The 19190-nt window shown below is 38.0% G+C and overlaps 1 protein-coding gene and 1 pseudogene across 4 annotated transcripts in view; one reads left to right on the top strand and one right to left on the bottom strand.

Annotated features, from left to right (window-relative positions):
• Positions 1 to 2288: 2288 nt before the first annotated feature.
• On the bottom strand, positions 2289 to 3805 carry LOC144616989 (E3 SUMO-protein ligase KIAA1586 pseudogene; annotated as a pseudogene).
• Positions 3806 to 8050: 4245 nt separating this feature from the next.
• LIMA1 (LIM domain and actin binding 1) overlaps positions 8051 to 19190 on the top strand; it is an 85043-nt gene continuing 73903 nt past the window's right edge. For 2 of the 4 annotated variants that reach the window (XM_060657658.3, XM_060657657.3), the window contains exon 1: positions 8088 to 8169. The gene's annotated coding sequence lies outside the window, so the exon portion shown is untranslated. Of the gene's footprint in view, positions 8170 to 19190 lie in introns of all 4 variants that reach the window. The other 2 variants (XM_060657660.3, XM_060657661.3) reach the window with 2 other exon arrangements.

The following is a 19190-nucleotide window of genomic DNA, read 5'->3' as shown; positions in this document are numbered from 1 at the left end:
GGGTCATAAATCTAAATGTAAAGTGTAAAACTACAAAACTCCAAGAAGATAACATAGGAGAAAACCTTGATGACCTTGGATATGGCAATGTTTTTGACAGAACACCAAAAGCACAATCCATGAAAGAAATATGGATAAGCTAGACTTCAACAAAACTTAAAACTTCTACTATGTGAAAGACAATGTCAAGAAAATAAGGAGACAAACTACAGACTGGGAGAAGTATTTGCAAAAGATACAACCAATAAAGGAGTATTATCTAAAATATAAAAAGAACTCTTGGGGCACCTGGGTAGCTCAGTCCCACTTCAGCTCAGGTCATGTGATCTCACAGTTCATGAATTTGAGCCCCACATTGGGCTCTCTGCTGTCAGCGCAGAGCCTGCTTCCGATCCTCTGTCCCCCTCTCTCTTTCAAAACTAAATAAACATTAAAAGAAAAAAGAACTCTTAAAACTCATCAATAAGAAAACCTAATTACAAAATGGGCCATTTGTGCCCACCCAGGGACACACACACACACACACACACACACACACCCCAAAGATCTGAACAGGCATCTCACCAAAGATATACAGATGCTAAATAAGCATATGAGAAGATGTTCCACGTCATATGTCAGGAAGAGAAATGCAAATTAAAACAATAAGATACCATTACACCTTTATTAGAATGGCCCAAATCTGGGACAATGACAATACCAAATGCTGATGAGGATATGGAGCAACAGAAACTCTCATTCTTTGCTGGTGGGAATGAAAAATGGTACAGCCATTTTTGAAAATAGTTTGCCAGTTTCTTACAAAACTTAGAACCTATGAAAAGACATGAAGGAAATTTAAATGCATATTACTGAGTACAGAAGCTGATCTGAAAAGGCTACGTATTGCATGATCCCAACTATATGATATTCTTAGGAAAGGCAAAACTATGGACATAGCTAAAAAATCAGTGGTTGCCAGGGTTGAAGTGGAAGGAAGGATGTATAGGTGGAGCACAGAGGATTTTCAGGGTAGTGAAAATACCCTGAATGATGCTATAGTGATGGATATATGCCATTGTGTATTCGTCTAAACTAAGAATAAACAACACCAAAAGTGAATCCAAATGTAAACTATGGACTTTGGATGATTATGACATGCAGTATAAGTTCATCCTTGGTAACAAATGTACCATCCTATATACCCAAAAGTAATGTAACATTATGTGTCAAGTATACTCAAATTAAAAAAAAATTTTTTTTAATGTACCATTCCAGTGGGGAATGTCAATAAGACAAGCTGTGCTTATATGGGGATAAGGGAGTATATGAGAAATTTTTGTACCATCCTCTAAATTTTGCTGTAAACCTAAAACTGCTCTTAAAAAAAAAAAAAAGTCTTACAAGGACTTTGACACAATTGGAGAAGGGAGAGTATTTTAAATCAATAGCTTTCTAAGAATATCCATTCTTGCTACGATTTTTAAGGATGAGAACTTCCTTTCACAGTGCTGTCACACACTGGCCAAAGTAATTTTAGCAAAAATGGTTAAACCTTGCCCTCTGAGATGTGACAGAGGCTCAAGAATGTGAATGCCAGGATGGGCACATTTCTTTCAGGCTAAGTTCTCTCTCAACTGTCCTACTTATTTCTCAAAGACACATGCTAATCAAATGTTACATTTTCAAAATAAAACACCAAAAAAACAGATAAGGAAAAATGACTCAATAGTGCCAATGTTGAGAAATCAGGAGTAAAGAGATATAGGACCCAACACAGGAGAAAAGCAAAGTATAATGGTACAACCACTATTTGATGATATAATCTGCTCTTTTTCCAGTAAGTTTTGTGTAATTAAGTTTTATACATGTTCTACTATTAAGCTCCCATTTCTCATCTCATGCAAATGCAATTAAAAGGAGACTTTTTTCAGCTTTAGTACTACTGACTATAATAGTGTGATTTTTTTCCCACTTTTTGTATAGTTGCAGGTATTGTAACATTGTGTGATTCTACATTATTATCTACAAATTCCTGAAAGTCATTAGAATTATTTTAAGTTTTAAAATTTCATTTGAATGATACAACCTCCCCCCACTGCCAAAGTTAAATCTCCATAAATCCAAGGAAATAGTTCTTGTAAATCAAAGTAATTAAGATGCTTTGCTTCTGGGGCACCTGGCTGGCTTAGTCGATAGGCAGAACATGGGACTCTTGATCTCAGAGTGCTGAGCTCCAGCCCCACATTGGGTATGGAGATGACTTAAACAAACAAACAAAAGATGCTTTGTTTCTAATAAAATACAAATTAATTACTTTTTAGAAATATATTCCTATACAGAGCTTCAAATTTATTAAGTGGAATGTCTTTAAATTCATTTGACTTAAATCTAACGTGAGATTCATATTTCATAATCCAATTAAAAATTTTCCAAATCTTTTATGGTACACTTAATGTTTTTACTTTCTGAATATTAGTTGATCTTGACTGCAGTGCAATTGAAAATAATGAAAATTCTTCAAGAATGTCAATCATTAGGGGCACCTGGGTAGCTCAGTTGGTTAAGCATCTGACTCTTGATTTAAGCTCAGGTCATGATCTCAGGATCATGGGATCAAGCCCTGTGTGGGGCTCCGCACTGGGCGTGGAGCCTGCTTAAGATTCTCTCTCTTCCTCTCCCTTTGTCCCTCCCCCTGCTCATGCTCTCTTTCTCTCTCTCAAAAAAAAATGTCAATCGTTAAAGCAAGGTCTTACAACAAATTAATGTTAGCCAATCTCTTTGCTAAACCAGAATAAAAAGAGTGAGAAAAATGCACATATATTGAAGAATATGCCTGACATACAGCAGTGGCAGTTTGTAAACTACATGCCAACCTCAACACTTAAGCAGTTTTAATAATGTCAAGTTCTTTACAGTTTTTAACTCAATTTTAATTGGATTGTATTGGTGTCAGACTAAATTTTATCCAGAATATTTTAAAATTATTGACTTATTTTATTTCAAATACAGAATTATAATCGACAACTTTGTGCCAAATGATGACTTCAGGAAAATTTTCTAACAAATTTGTAGCTTGACTTCAGACTTCCTTCCCACTATTGTACAAATACCATTAGAACAAAACGCAATTAAGTTCTCTTTCAAACATTATCAAAGTCACAATCATTTCAAGTAGACAATAATGTATCAGAAATACACTCCTTTGTGGCTGACACAAATTCTTTTAAAGCAACAAATATTACCAGTACAAAAACTGACTCAATTGTGTACTGCAGATAATTCACTAGGTGCTTTTCTTCAAAAATGTAGATGCCTAATCAATTACAGCACATACCTGGAATTATTTTCTATAATATTCCTAAATATTTTCATATAATTTTTTGTTCTATCTTCTGTTTTTCTCATTGCACTGTACCAGGTATGTAAACAATTGCCTGTATCTACTCCATTTTTTAAAATACTATTGCCTTCCTATCAGATAAAGGCCTATTATGTTTTATTAAACTGTAAAAACTATTAAGAACTTTTATGATATTATCAATATTTTTATTATTTAGTTTATACACTAAATTAGAAATTGACCAGTTGATTCTCTTCACAAATCTTGGATCTTATTACAGTCTTTAGAAAAATACTGTTTTCTCTTTCTTTCTTTCTTTCTTTCTTCCTTTCTTTCTTTTTTTCAGGAAAGTCTAGTTTTATTAGTACCATTTGGGATTACTAAATATGCCCTCCATTCCCTGGACCCATGGACATGCTTTTCTGCTGTCACTCCTAAATGCTAAACTATCAAATCATCCTTACATCCTAATTTGCCTTCTTTTATTTCAAAGCATTTTCAATGAACATGAGGATCTTTCCGAGTTAGTATTTTTGTCTTCTTTGGGTATATACACAAAAGTGGAATTACTGGATCATATGTAGTTCTATTTTTAATATTTTGGGGAAACATTCATACTGTTTTCCATAATAGCTACACCAATTTACATTCCCATAAACAGTGCACAATGGTTCCCTTTTCTCCACATCCTTACCAACACTTGTTACTTCTTGTGTTTTTTAAAATGGCCATTCTAAAGGTGTGAAATGACATCTCATTGTGGTTTTGATTTGCATTTCCAATGATTAAAGACATTAAGCATCTTTTCATGTATCTGTTGGCCATCTGTAAGTCTTTTTGGAAAAAAAATTTATTCAGAACTTCTGCCCATTTTTAAGTTGGATTGTTTACTATTTTGTTTTATCAGTTCTTTATATATTTTGGATATTAGCCCTTATCAGATACATGATTTGCAAATATTTTCTCCTATTCAGTAGGATGCATTTTCATTTTGTTGATGGTTTCCTGTGTTTTGCAAAAGCTTTTTAGTATGATGTAGTTCTACTACATGATGTATGATGTAGTTATTTATTTTTGCTATTGTTGCTTTTGCTTTGGGTATCAGAATAAAAAAAAATACTGCCAAGATATATGTCAGGGAGCTTACCACCTAAGTTTTCTTCTAGGAGTTTTATGGTTTCAGATCCATTTTGAATTAATTTTTATGTATGGTGTAAAATAGTGGTTGAGTTTCATTCTTCCACATGAGGCTGTCCAGTTTTCCCAGCACCATTTATTGAAGAGATTGTCCTTCACTTATTATGTATTCTTGAGTCTTTTGTTGTACATTTATTAGGTTTATTCTTGGACTCTCTATTCCATTCTATGTGTCTGTTTTTATACCATGCTGTTTTAATTATTGTAGCTTTATAAATATAGTTTAAAATCAGGTTGCATGATACCTGCAGCTTTCTTCTTTCTCAATATTGCTTTGGCTACTCGGAGTTTCTCGTGGTTCCATACAAATTTTAGGATTATGTATTATATTAAGAAATGCCAGGGGCGCCTGGGTGGCTCGGTCGGTTAAGCGTCGGACTTCGGCTCAGGTCACGATCTCACGGTCCATGAGTTCGAGCCCCGCATCAGGCTCTGTGCTGACAGCTCAGAGCCTGGAGCCTGTTTCAGATTCTGTGTCTCCCTCTCTCTCTGTCCCTCCCCTGTTCATGCTCTGTCTCTCTCTGTCTCAAAAATAAATAAATGTTTAAAAAAATTTAAAAAAAAAAAAAGAAATGCCATTGAAATTTTAATAGGGATTGCATTGAAACTATAGATTGCATTGGATAGTATGAACGTTTTAACAATATTGGTTCTTCCAATCCACAAGCAAAGAATATCTTTCCATTTCTGTCTTCTTGAATTTCTTTCATTAATGTCTTATAGTTTTCAATATACAGGTCTTTTGCCTCCTTGGTTAAAATTATTCCTAGGCTTTTTATTCTTTTTGATGAAATTGTACATGGTATTGTTTTATTTCGCTGATAGTGTATTATCAGTGTTGAGAAACAACAGATTTTTGTGTATTGATTTTGTACCAACAACTTTATTGAATTCATTTATTAGTCTCAGTTTTTTTTGATGGAGTCTTTGGCAGGATTTTAAACTAAAATACTTTGCTTTTTGGCCTATACCTATACTTTGTGTGACTTGCTATTTCTTGAAAATCCATTGGTTTGGTTCACTCTTTTTCCAACAATATTTCACAAAATCAGACTATGAATAAATGCTTAATTACAATTTTATTCAGAAAAAAAAAAGACACATCATTGTCAAAGAAGTGTAGTTCAGGGGCACCTGGGTAGCTCAGTTGGTTGGGCATCATACTCTTGGTCCCAGCTCCGGTCATGGTCTCATGGTTCATGGGTTTGAGCCCCACACCAAGGCTCCTCACTGAGAGTGCGGAGGCTGCTTGGGATTCTCTCTCCTTCTCTCTGCCTCTCCCCCTCCCCACCCCCCCTTAACATGTGCACCCACTCCCTCTCTCAAAACAAATAAACTTAAAAAAAAGTGAGGTTCAGACATGGATGTTGGTTGATATTTTCATTTAAGTTAACCAGTAAGATAAAAAAAAAAGTAAAATAGTGAAGAAGTGTATTGGAATTTCACTCATTTATCAATGACATGAGCAACTTGTTTGCTGAACTGGGTGATAGTTTTTGAATACTGAAAGACTACTTCAATTTTTTGTGCTATTCACAATGTCGAGGCCAGGAATGTGATACATGTAAAGTTTAATTCTGCATTATCAACATTTTCTCTACAAGCCTACTGACTGTTTTTGTAAATGAAGCTTTACTGGAACATAGCCACATCCATTTTTTTGAGAGGGAGAGAGAGCAAGCGTGCACAAGTGGAGGGAGAGGGAGAGAGAGGATCCTAATTAAGCAGGCTCCAAGCCCAGCATGGAGACAGTTGGAGGGCTGGATCTCATCCTGGTGAGATCCGACTGAGCCACCCAGGTGCCCCTGGCCACACCCATCTTTAACGTAAGAGTTGAGTAGTTGTGACAAAGACCATATGTACTAGAAAGCCTAAAACATTTACTTTTTGTTTACAGAAAAAGTTGTAGACCCTTGGGCCTAGAAAATCAACAAAACAATAAACTAAACCCTCATTTGTAACTTTTGCCAATTTCGGCAATGCAAATGTTCCTATTGAAGCCAATTTCAAACTACAAATGCGACGTTTCTGAACAGAGCTGGGAAGAGATGCGTACATTCCCATCCGTAAGATACAACAGACAAATGCTCTCAGAGGAAGAGTTATTGGTAAAAGTAAGTTTTAAAAAAGTGACGAGTTTTGAGTATTTATTACCTGATTTTAACGTATTTAATCGTAAATTTACATAATTTGATTTTTAACAGTGGTTGAGCTTAACAACTGGCTCATAAAATCCCCCCAAATTTAGCAATGAGCCTTGCAAACTAAAACAAGTCAACTGTGGTGTACTACTAGCTCTGTTTTCAAAAGGGCACTAAGGGAGGGGTTCAGAGTAATTTGCCTAGTTGTTAAGTGGCTGTGTTGAGATTCAAATGTAGGTCTAAAACTCTGACCCCAGTTAGGCTTCATAGCCTTCTTAGCGGAGAATAAGGGCCTTTATTGGCTTGTGTTTTTTTTTTTGTTTTTAAATTGGGTCTGTGTCTGTGACATATATTGAGGGAACTAAACCTGCAAGGGAATGCATCTTCTGGAGTACCACCCTATATTGATATCGCATACTCTTTTACATTCCCATGTCGCTGGCCAATTTTGCTAGTCTTGATGCTTGCTACCCTATTCAGAAATCAGTCTAGCCTGGGTATTTGAAGGAAGAAGGGAACAACGGATTGGTCCATGTATCATCTGCTGTTGGAAATTTCTCATTAGGTACTTCTCTTAACTGCTTTAGGAAGTGTAAGTATAGGCATTTAGTAACACAAGCCCCTTGTAGCACTTATCAAGCTACGTGAGTTCCAAAAAACTTCAGACAACTTGTGATCTGAAACCTTTGCAGTGCAGGAAAAGGAAGGACTCTATCAGAGGCACTCACGCAGCCTCACGGAACTGGGCCAAGAATCTGGGGTCAGGATGGCGCACTGGTAGGCCTCTTGACGTACTCAATCTTTCACAGAGCTCCAATGCTAAGCGAAGGAATAATAATTGTTCGAGCTGTTCGAAGAACTTGATCCGCGCCATCCAACCCCTTCATATTTACACAGCCTTGGTGAGGTGAAGCGACTTGATGAACGTCAAGCGGTAGAATCTGGATTAATTTATAGCTCTTTCCACTACACCACGCCACCTCCTCTAAATCACTCTCCCTGCACAAAACTTACCCCTGAAAGCACCAGGAAGCTGGCTGGGGACTGGCCTACAGTTGAACCTAGGTCAAACCTCCCAGTCGCTCCGGAGTCAAACTGCGGTAACTCTGGGTCAGCGTTAAGACCAAAGCAGAGAAACGCAAAGCTCAAGGCTACGAAAGGCAGGGGCACCCCTCACAGATAAGCGCGGAGACTTAGACTTTGCCTCTAGAAAAGCAGCCACGCCTCCCAAGACGCCAACGCAGCGCGCAGCGGAGCCACGCGAGCGGCCCAGAAGGCAGGGCACGCAGTCGGCGACGCGCACGCCCGCCCCGAGGCCGCACGGGAGACCGGCGGGCGTGCGCGCCCCCGCGGCAGTGGGCGGGGTGGGGCGGGGCTCGGAGCCGGACCGGGGCGGGGCTGCAGAAGCTGTAGGTGTTGCAGCTGGGTCGCGACAGGTGCGCAAGGCAGAGTGCCTGGGACCCGTAGCCCCGCTGGTAGCAGCACAGAGGAAAGACCGCCTTCAGCCAGGTAAGGGCCTTCTCTGTCCACATCTTGCACGGCCGAAGAGTGCGCGAGACCCCGGCTTCCCTCCACAGTCTCCTTCTCCAGCGACTTCTGGGGCCAGGGGTAGCACCAGGAGCTTGAACCCCTTCCCCCCACCCCCGCCGAAAGAGAGAGAGCGTAGAGGAACCGCTGATCCTCTTGCTCTTTTCCTCATGTCTAGGTACTGCGCTGGTCTTGGGAGTAATTATGTAGGGCCGAATCTTTGCTGCCTGAGGGCCGGAGCTGATAGGACCACCTCTTCCATCGGGAAGACTCCTTTTTAACTATATACAGTTTTGGTGTGGTGGAGGAAGGCGGCAGTTCATCAAAATTCCAAATAGTCTCCTAGGGAAATATTCTGATATTCAACTGCTTTTTTCCCTTCTTCATTTAAAGCCATTCCCTCTGTCTTCGATTTTTCCCCATTCCATGCTGCCTACTGAACTCTAAGACACTTACACCCCTTTGAGGCATGTTGAGAATATAGCAGTCCTTGCAGCTGAGTGTGTCATCCCCGAATCGATGTCGCGTATATATCACTGACACCTGTCACCAATATAGGTAGGTGTTAATATAAGGTAACTGTACACCCCTGGCTACACCTACTAAGCTTGAAGTTGTACGTGCTAGGAGCCAACCATCTGGCGTTCTTCCTTGCCTCCTTACTGGTGCTTAGAACGAGTTTAGCTGATCCTAGTGAGAGATATTTGAACTACTATTGTCTTTCACCTAATTCCGGCTTTCAAAAGTCTGCCTAATCCAGATGGTTCTACTGACTTGGCTCCTCAAGTTAGTGAAAGTACTTAGGGAGTTATCAGCCTTGAGACAATACCCCTTTGGGGGAGAGGTCTTCTTTTGCATTATTCTTTCTTTTGCTGTTGATTTAAGTGGTTAAACACAATACTTTTTATCCCCATAGTTACTAATACTATTCACAAGTGATAAATATTTTAGAAACCATAAAATAACACTTTCTTCTGAGGTCTGATGGAGACACAAAAGAAGATGACCTTCAACAAACATTTTCTAAGTTTCTGTGGAGTAATAACCTGACTATGGGATGATTGTCTTAGGTAGACCTCCGAAAAGGTATAGAATTGGCAGGAGAGAAGGTTAAAAAAAAAAAAAAAGTTTGTGTCCACATCTATTTCCTTGTTTTGCATCGACAGAGCAATACATAACATGCTATTAAATAATTTAGGAATTTATTTATTTCATTTTTTGGACAAAACAGTTATTGAGTGCCTTGTTTTGTCAGTTATAGTATGGATTCAAAGTTCCGAACAGCCCCAAACATTAAAAAAAAAAAAAAAAAGAAAAGAAAAAACTTTGGGCGCCTGGGTGGCTCAGTCGGTTAAGTGTCCGACTTCGACTCAGGTCATGATCTCACGGTTCGTGAGTTCGAGCCCCACATCAGGCTCCATACTGACAGCTCGGAGCCTGGCGCCTGCTTTGGATTCTGTGTCCCCCTCTCTCTCCGCCCCACCCTGTTTGTGCTCTGTCTTCTGTGCTCTGTCTCTTTCAAAAATGAGCAAACATTAAAAAAAAAAAAAAAGTTCCGAACATCCCTACTCTGAAAAAGCTTAGTTAAAATCAAATGAGTTAGGCAGAATCAATAGATAAAACTTACAGTTTTGGTGAAATCAGTGCTATGCTAGAGATGAGGCCAGAGTGCTATGTCCTTCTTCTACTTTTCCTTATAAACAAAATAAACAACACAAAAAAACTTTGAGTATTAGTGAATTATTTTCCTCAGACATTTGTGTTGCGTATATGTCCTACCTGGTGTTCTGCCAACATTATGGCCTTTTGAAGATGGGATTAAGACTTGTCCTTAATTCTATGGTAGTTCATTAATGGTTGGTGGAGCTGTTTTTCACTGTTCTGTATTGGGTCTCGAAGTGTTGTTATCATGTAGTCCCTGAACTGTAGAACTTCTGGGAATAGAATAGTGTATTGGCAACCTTAGCAAAATAGTGCCATTTTGTAAAATTGCTTCATTGTGTAACTTTAACTTGGTACAGTCCAGTTTTGTTCCAGACTCTGGTTAAAAGTGGGCCAAATTTCAACCTTCTAATAATTCTAAGAAGAGAAAGCTTCAAAAGTGAAAATATTTATATTAACAGCGCATCATGATGACAGGATATTTTTTTCTTGCTAAGGTGCCTTCAAAATGTCTCTTCTTTCCTTTCTTTTTTCTTTCTTTCTTTCTTTCTTTCTTTCTTTCTTTTTCTTTCTTTCTTTCTTTCTGACGGGAGACAGGATGGGTAAATGAGTGAAAGAGGAAAGGGTCAGAAGTGTTTGAAGATTCCTTGCAGAGCTTTATGATCTGAAGTCTATGATGGTCTTAAGCACTTTCCATGTAACTTCAGGCTTTTATTAATTGCCTGCTGTGTGCCAGTGATCTAGTATATAGAGGATGAACATGATACAGTCCCTTCTATATGATTATGTTTTTCATTTTTAAATAGAGATTCTGAGTTAATAAAACAGATGATGGTTGTCTCATTTGGTCATTTGAGCCATGGTACTCGATGAACACATTTCTTTGACAATTACTTACCTCCTTTCTTTCTGTTTACACTCTGGGAAAGCAGTTTCACTGGGAATTTTTGGAAAGCCAGTCAGTATTTGCATGTATTTTCGGTATCTGTAACAATTATCTTTTTCCCTTAAAATACTTTCAAGTTCAATTTTAAGTATTGTTCCTCTTGGGGTTTCAAATTCTTCGCTTTCCTCTGATATTCTTCAAAAATCAACTGTAACTGACTTAGGGCTTCTGTACCAGGAGGGTTCACCAAAGACATATACACACAGACACAAAAGAATTTTGAGAGCACAGGAGATCATTAGACATCTTTGCCATAAAAGGCTACCTAACCACAAATTGGGAGAATTTGTCAGTCTATATTGACAGCAGAACGGGTTTTCAGTATTCTTAATTCCATACGCTCAGAAATAGGTGACTTTTATTTAGATTGGAATTGCACTCTTTCTGCAGATAGGAAAATGTGTGACTTGGTTCCTAAGTCAGGAATTTCCATAAGAAAAAGCTTTTTTTTTTTTTCTTAAGGTTTCTATGGTCTTTCACTATGTTTTGTGATAGGCAGTTAAAGTACTTTATTTTGGATTGTGTACAGTAATCTCCAGGTGATGTTAAATTACTTAACACAGACTCTTAAAGTTCTTTAGTAACAAATGAGTGGTTGTAAATTGAGTAGTTTCCTAATGATTGTGGAACTGAGATTCTGTGGTAAATGGTACTCTTGGTAGAACCATACTGATGTGTTTATTCTGTGGCTGGATGCAAAGTCCTTGAGACCCAGTCAAGTTACTGTTCTAACGGAGACCTCTTTTTATTAAAAGGACATGGTTTGACCCAACAAGCAGTCCATTATTTAGCATGTCAAATGATTTCTTCACCCTTGAAAATGTTTCTAGAGACTTCACATTTGCAGTCATGAGAAGTTAACATGATACCATCATATTTTACATTCTTTTTATTTTCTTTTAAAGAATTTCTTCATAATGCTACACTGAAACTAAGAACTTCCGTCTCTAGGGGTGAAAAGATGCAACTTTTTTTCTGATAACAAGTATGGAGCTATTGTTTCTCTTATTTATCCTCTAATGGAGTTTAGAAAGTTTCACAAACCCTCAAACATGTTTTTTCTTGCACTCCGAAGTATTGCCAATTTTTGTTTCATTGCCCATAGATTAGTAATCCTGATATACTTTTACTCGGTTTTAGATTTCCACAATCTTTTTTTTCCCCACATAAACTGAAATTTAAACAAATGGCCTGGGACTTCTTTTCCTTGTAGTCAGTTTCACTGACTAGGTAACATTTGCTCAGATTTGGCTTCCACCTCTAGCACTGGAGGAAACCTGTCTGCCCTTGCAACGTACCCAGTGACTTCCCTGGAATGGCCCTGTCACTGTCCTCCTTAGTTACCACTTGGCAACACTTGACCAAGTGGACAACTTTTTTGGTTATTTCTTTTAGTTGGCTTTCTTGACATGACTTTACCTGGTTGTCCATCTTGTAGTCTAACCAGTTCCTCCCATGCCCCTTCACTAACTCAGTCTTTTGCCCCTTAAGTATGGGTTTTTGCCTTGGTTTAGCATCCTGTTCTTATAATGCTCTTTCCCTGTGCAGACTGATTTATTTCTGCGATTTCAACTAACATCTCCATGTGAGTGATTTGCTGATTCGCTTTGAAGCTTTTCTCATATTTCATATAAAATTTCATATGAAACTTTGTTTCATATTTCATTTCATATTCTTATTTTATTTTCACATAGACAAATATGCATATATAGTTGGAAGATAAGAATTACATATGCTTATTATAGAAAACTTGAGGAAAAATAAAGAAGGCAAAATATTCCATAATCTGTTCCAGTGGGAACTATTTGGTATATTTCCTTTCAGTCTTTTTTTCCTTTGATACACACACACACACACACACACACACACACACACACACATACACAGGTAATTGGGCTCATCCTATTGCAGTAGATATAGTTTTGTATCTGCTTTTTCACTTTATGTCATAATTTTCAGTGGCATCAAAATTATTTGAAAACAATTATAATGGATGTTCAATGTCCTAATGTGTTGCTGTTGCATAATTTACGTGTGTACTAGGGTATTTCAATTGTTACAATATTATTAACAAGTGAAAAACAATGAGAACAAATTGATGCATAAATCTTTGTACAGATCACTCACTGTTTCCTTAGGTTAGATTGCCAGAAGTTCAATTACTGGGTCATAAGGCATAAAAATTAAAAAACACTAAACCTGCTGCCAAATTGCTTTTCATAAAGATTAGACTGTAATTAATACTCTCACCTGCAGTGATTGTGAGTGCCCGAGTGCCTCCTTCATAATATTGTATCTTATTTTTTTATCTTTATTAATTTGATAAGCAAAAGTGATTAATTTGTATTTACTAGTGAGAGCAAACATTTTTCATATATTCACGTCCATTTCAGTTTCTTCTGTGAACTGTCTTTTGGTTAGTCCATTCCCATTTTTATTGGGGTCTTAACATTTTAATTATGTTGTTTTTTGTTCGGGGTTCTTTCATTTATTTGGGGCTATGGGGAGGGAGTACAGATTTTTGTTAGGCCAAATTGAATGAGTGAAGGGATGAAGTGGAAAGTGTGCAGTAGTTGAAATGGTGGTGTTTTAAATGCCCGTTGGTATAAGGAGCCAGAGCTTATGTTTGTTGGAGCAGCACTGCAAAATGGAAAGGGTGCCTCCTTGAAAGTCAGGATTGCCACCTTGGTGTTGGGAACCAACCACTTAGGTCGTCTTGGGAAAGTCATCCATCCTCTCTGAGCCTTATCTGTAAAGTGAACAGGGTTGGGTTATTGATCCCAAAGTCCATACACCATCTGCACCGAAAGGGTGACTTACAAGCCACTGCTCTCTAGACATTGTGAAATTATTTTTTGTCCCGTCCCTGACCCGTTGCCCATTTTAGATATATAGAGCCCGAGGAAAAAGACTGGATGCAGTAAAGGCAATTTTCATAGTGGGTAGTAAGGCTTAATAGAACCTAAAGGCAGAACAATAGAAGTTGCAAAGATTGGTAATTTTTAGGCACTCCCATGGATTGACACTTGGCAACCTAGTTACGTAAGTCATTGGAGCCCTGCTGATGTATGCCACAAAGCCCCACCATCTCTAATGATACAAAGCAAATCTCATTTTATGACAGCCTGTTTAAGTTGCGAAGCCAAGGTACTCAACAACTTCCAGTATTCCATACAGAAACTATTCAGAGTGGGGGTTCTTCTTTGTTATTTGTACGAGCTCTTCATTTTAAGAATATTAATTATTTGCCCTGTGGTCAAATGTTTAACTAGTTATTTGCCTTTTGGTTATCTATAGATCTTCTCCTTTGGGATTTCTTTTGTTGCTTTTATTTTGTGAAGCCTTTTGCCTTCTGGAGATGGATTAAGTATTCAGTTCGATTTCCTTCTAGTTTTTATGGTTTTACTTTTTATGTTTAATTCTTTGTCTTGAATTTATTTAGGAGTACCAAAGCAATGTGTTTAGTGCCTTTGCATATCTCCTGAGCTCCAGATCCCTGTCTCCAACTAACGGAACTATGTGGATAGTCCCTATGTACCTACCAGGCATTATGTCCACCTAGTTTCCCTAAGGAGAAAGCTTGAAGTTGTCTTGAAAGTTTTAGTCTCATTTCCCATATTTAATCAAAACTCACTACATTTGGTTGATTCTACTCCAACAGTGATAATGGCTCTTTGTCATTGTTCTAATTAATACCCCCCTTTTTTCACTAGTCCTTAGAATTGGCTTCAGTTTTTCCCCTTTAGACCAGAGTTGTCATTAAAAAATAGAACACCGACTCTCAAAGTATGGTTTCCTTGATTACCTGTTTCAGAATCGCCTGGGGTGTTGGTTAAAAAAGGTAGGTTCCCAAGTCCCACCTAGACTTATAAACCGATATATTTGGGGGAATGGGGTCTGGGAATCTGCAGTTTTAACAAGTGCCTCAGGAGATTCATTTACACACTTAAGGGGAAGCAAAGCACAAGTATATTAAATCTAAATTTCTCTGAATGCTATTCAAGACCCCCACTCCCACACCCTGACAGCCTATTTTTCCAGACTTATCTCCCACATCACTACCCACCCACCTGGCATTGTAGCCATACAGTGATTCATGGTTTCCTGGACCCACCCTGTCCTTTCCTGCCTCTGTGCCTTTGCTCATGCAGTTCCCACAGCCTCATGCTCCTCTCCCTCCTCCCACTCCTGCCTAAATCCTTTTCCTTAAGAGCTCAAATAAAATGCTCCTTTTAAAAAATGAAGCCTCTAATTTGTTCTATTTTAATCATTGGCTCCCTCCCCAGTCTTCACTTAGCACTTTATTTTTACTTCTTCTTTTTTTTTTTTTTTACCTTAATGCTGTCACTATGAATTATTGCTTCCTTAAATGATTATAAGTCTTCTAATTGTGAGAACTTTGCCTTTCATTTCCATTTTTCAGTCATTACACATATAATAAGCAATTAAATATCATAAAGTATATGAAATATATCTCATCTTGCAAACAGTATTCCATAGAAATGTTTGGCTTTGCACCACACTTAGAATAAAGTTGAGATCTTTTACCATTGCTTGTAAATCCTTATTTAAGGATGAGTGCTGCCACTCATCTCTGTCATCTTCTCATACTTTTCATTCACTCCCTGGTCATATTTTTCCTGCCTCAGTGCCTTTGCATTTGCTATTTCTTACACGTTGAAAACTCCTACATCTGTTCTCTTTGCCTGGCTGGCTGCGTATCTCCTCCCCATCATTCAGGTCTCAGCTCAAATGTCATTCACTCAAGGAGGCTTTCCCTGACCACTATCTAAGGCATCTGCCCCTTTTCCTACTGCCACTTCAGTTACTCTCCTTGCATTTCCTTCACTGCACTAATCACAGTTTTTAATTGTCCTGCTTCCTCAGTAGAATGGAAGCTTCATGAGAGCAGAGACCTTGTCTCACTTTTAATGTCATGTCTTTAGCAAACAGAGCACTGAGGGCGCCTGGGTGACTCAGTCGGTTAAGCAAACAGAGCACTGCTTGACATGTGGTAAGTCCTCAGTAAGTATTTGTTGAATGCACACATAAGCCTTGAAGATAGACTTTTCATTTTACCAAGTCCTGTTTTGGTTTGCAACTCAAAGTTTTGTTGTTGTTTTTTAATGGACAACAGCTGATGTAGTTCCACCAGGGTTCAAATCAGGTAGCAGCCTCTGAGGGTTTCTGAAGGTAGCAGGAAAAATGGAGACTGTGATAGCCAGGATTCACTTCCATCTGAATGCAGGCTTTCCAAGGTGTTCCCAGGATCCAGGCCACTATTTTACTACTGCTGTCAGCATCTACTTCCAGGGTTGTTACTGCTGGCCAATTCTAGTCTTTAAACTCTCATTACATTTTTAAAAGTGAGCAAAATTAGAATCCAACCAGTCCTCAAGCAACCAAAAGTTTTCTTCCGGTTTCCTTCTCTAGAAGAAAAATAAGAAAGCTACCTAGAATCCTCAAGGAAACATGAAATGATGTTCATTATATTTACTACATGCCTATTGATTTGAAAGATTTTTAGCAACAGCCTTAAACAAGGTGTTTCTTGGGAGCTTGGGTGGCTTAGTTGGCTGAGTGTCTGACTCTTGATTTGGCTCAGGTCATGATCTCACAGTCGTGAGATTGAGCCTCCTGTCGGGCTCCACAATGAACTTGCAGCCTGCTTAAGATTCTCTCTCACTCTGCCCCTCCCCTATGTGTGTTTGTGCTCTCTCTCTCTCTCTCTCTCTCTCTCAAAAACAAAACAAAACAAATAAATAAACAAGGTGTTTCTTGTTAACATCTCATTGAACCAGTCTAACTCATCAGTTACAATTTCTTCCAATTTCTCTTCATTGGGTAGACTTATTCTTTAATTCCATTTTTTCTTGAAACTGGCTTGAAACTTTATTAGAAATTACAATAGTTTTTATAGCAACTTATAGTTTTCAAAGTACTCTGGGTTTTTTTTTTCCTCATTTAATGCTTACAACCATCCCTTGTGAATACGTTTTTGAGATGTAGAAACTGAGACCCACTGATTCATTTTCCCAGGTCACCCAAAAGCCCACTACTCAATTAAATGCCTCTCAATAACTTTTTAAAACAGCACCATAATTTGATATAATTTTTAAAAGGTAAACATGAAAATGTAGTTGAAACATTAATGTTATATGTTTGTAACCGGTCCCTAAGAAATAAGATGCATAAGTTAGTTGAGATAAGTACAAAATTTTGTCACTTCTGTGGCTCTATGGTTTGGTAATTCTTTGTTTGATCAGCCTCAGCTATGCTTGTCCTTGATTAAAGCATTGTTCTGGGTGAGCTGCTCAGATTTTTACAGAAAGAAAAGATTAGAGAACTTGCCTAGAGAAGAGTCACTTTTCAGTAAGCCCGTTTTAATTCTCCTCTTGCTTGAAGGGATTGGTTCAATTGATCTGAACTGGCCTTTCAGATTGAGCAGGTCCTGAAAAAAACACATCATCTAAAATTTCAGATAAGAAGAATGGAAGCCAGGTCCTTCCTGGAAATGGCCAGGAGTGAAACTAAGAAGCCCTGTATTTGGAGAAAACTCAATTAATTATTAAGGACAAAGGACTGGTATAAGGAGGTTATATCCTTAATGGAAGCAGCCTTCTTAAAATAAGTGTACATGATTCCTCTGTTTTGACATTGTAAAGAAGGTTCTTTAATTAGCCACTTTGTCTTAATTAAGCATGTGATTGGCAAGACCTGTGAGCATGTAGTTTATAGACATTCAATTATGTAGGTGGGCCTTTGTTTTGATATGTGGCAACTGAGAACTAGCATAATGCTGTTTTTTATTCATATGACAGATGTTTATTGAGTCCCTAGACTGTACCAGGCACTGATATTTGATGCATCTGATGTCAAAGTATGGAATGGTACAAAGGTTAAAGGAGAAACAGGCTATTCAGAGTAAATCTATGCTTTCTATAATGGTCTCTGTTGACTATAAATTTCCACATTATTTTTCCAATTAACTGTGCCTTTTTCTACTTTTCGCTTTAAATTTGAAGTTACTGACATAGTTTTCTGCTTTTCTATGTACTGATAGAGGTTTTCCTTACTATGTGCGAAAAATACTGAAAAAAGACTCAATCCATTGGATTATGTTTGTCCTTACAATGTGTTAATTATCAACGGGGCACAGGGAGGAGGGCGAAGAACCAAGCAGAGAAAAATTACAAATTAGATTTGAGAGAGAAGTCGAATCAAACTTGGAGTAGATTGGGTAATTTTTAATTTAAAGAAGAAAAAAAAAGATTAGAAAGAATCTTGGGTGGTTCTTCGTGACCTAAAAATTTAAGACCAAAGTTCGTTTTTGAAGGCTGTAACTACAGGTTACTCTTTTACTAAAATAAGATATGCGAATGCTACCGCAATTATGTAAAAAGCTAATTTGGGTTTCAAAAGTGCAAGAAGATAAGATATTCAAATTAATGAATAAAGTGATAGAAGCTGTGTAGGATGGTGATAATTATATCATCTTCCAGTTAGACTTTTTACAGAGGTGTTAAGAACACCTAAAATTTGGCCCTTAAACAGTATAATTTGAGAGAGATTTAGACTTTTGGGCGCAGAGAAACAGTGTCAGGGTTTTAAGCAGATCTGATGTTCCTGGTAGTTACTGCCAGCTTCTCAGAGATGACATTCAAGGTGCTCTTTTTTTCTTGCTGATGTAACGAAAATAAGTTGACCCTAAAATATAGTGTGCACTAGAATGGCAATTGTAGTTTATTCTCTCTGCAAGAGGTCGTTTTATTTTCATCCCAGCCTCCTAAAAAAATGAATAAGTTAACATTTATTTGGCCTTTCTGGGCCTCAGTTTCTTCATCTGTAGAGTGGGACGGCAATATTCTGAGTTTGCTACCGTGAGGATTAGTAAGTTTATATATGCAAAACAAAACAGGATCTGACACGCGGTAAACATTCAATAGACATTAGCTATTTTTATTACCAGCACCACTGTTACTTTATAAGCACTTATTTTAGCACTGAGCTAAAGGAACATTTTAGAGATGATGAGACTGAGGCTTAGAGTAATTTTCCTAGTGTTACCCCATAAGCAAGTAGTAGATTCAAGATGTAGACCTAGGCTGAAAGAAACTGGAGACAGAATCAGCTTAGATATGGAACAGACTGGGGCATTTGGCCCAACCCTTACCCATCCCTTCTAGTTTCAAGACACTTAGGATAAGACTGGCCCAGACCACCCCCCAGAGACCAGGAACTTGTGTTTTGCAGTAAGTAGTTAGAACATGGACATTAGTGTCTGTCAGACTGTCCCAAATCTTGGCTCTGCCACTTACTAGCTCTGTAATCTTTGGCAGGTTATTTAACCTTTCTGAGCCTCAGTTTCTTTCTCTGTAAGATGAGAATAATAGTA

Source organism: Panthera onca, chromosome B4, assembly GCF_046562875.1.
Source record: "Panthera onca isolate mPanOnc1 chromosome B4, mPanOnc1 haplotype 2, whole genome shotgun sequence".
In the NCBI taxonomy this organism is placed as follows: Eukaryota; Metazoa; Chordata; class Mammalia; order Carnivora; family Felidae; genus Panthera; species Panthera onca.
This window is presented reverse-complemented; position numbering and strand designations above follow the sequence as displayed.